We start from the raw sequence: 951 nt of genomic DNA on the forward strand, positions 1-951 counted from the left end.
ACATCCCAACAAGCCATGACAAAAATAATTGGCCTCGTTGTAGAATTATACACCTATATGTTTTATTTACTTTTAAATTATCTGACTTATTTGAGACATTAAATTGACAAATTTTATTGCATGCGTGCTACTACAGTTTAGACCGTTTTGTCGGGTCTAACATATTTTCGTACCTCGAACCTCAAGGGATTAGTTTCATTTAGAATGGTCTCACGTTAGAATCTCCAATTTCCAAATTCGTGCATGTTTGGCTAAGCTTAAATTGATACTTTTCTATTAGTCAAAATTGAAAATTTAAGTCGCTTGTTTTGACAATATAGTGAATTACTTTTAACATAAGTTACTGCTGTCGATTTTATATTTCGCAAATATATAAGTCGTAATAAGTAATAAAGTAGACCTAAAAGTTCGAATTATCGTTTTCATGGAGACTACTAAAACAATAAAATGAGGATTTTTTTAATGATAATTTAAGTCTTAGGATTCATAAGTTCACAATAGCTATCTCATAAATCTCAATCACCAATTTTTATAACCATTAATTATGTTTACTCGGTTGAATTTTTCTAACATATTCAATTTTCTTTTCTCAAGCTCAAATTGATTCTATTCAACCATGTCAATTCCATATCTCTACGTGAATTCGGATACACCTTAATTAAATGCTTTAAATTTCTAAAAATCCATGTAACGACCACACTAACTAAAAAATGCATCTCTACACTTTCATGCCAATTCCCAATTTTTACTATGTGATCTAACAAATAATCTGCCTCTCGACGTAATTATTGCTCACAATATCATTGAATCAATGCTCAATTAATCCAAATATTAAGAATAGAACTAAAAATAATTCCCAAAATAAATTAAAGATTTAAAATTTTTTAATCAAAACTAGGTTACACCCACTTATCATAACTAAATACTTAACTACATATCATAGGAGAATAA

This window comes from Olea europaea, chromosome 20, assembly GCF_002742605.1.
Source record: "Olea europaea var. sylvestris chromosome 20, O_europaea_v1, whole genome shotgun sequence".
NCBI classification, from domain to species: Eukaryota; Viridiplantae; Streptophyta; class Magnoliopsida; order Lamiales; family Oleaceae; genus Olea; species Olea europaea.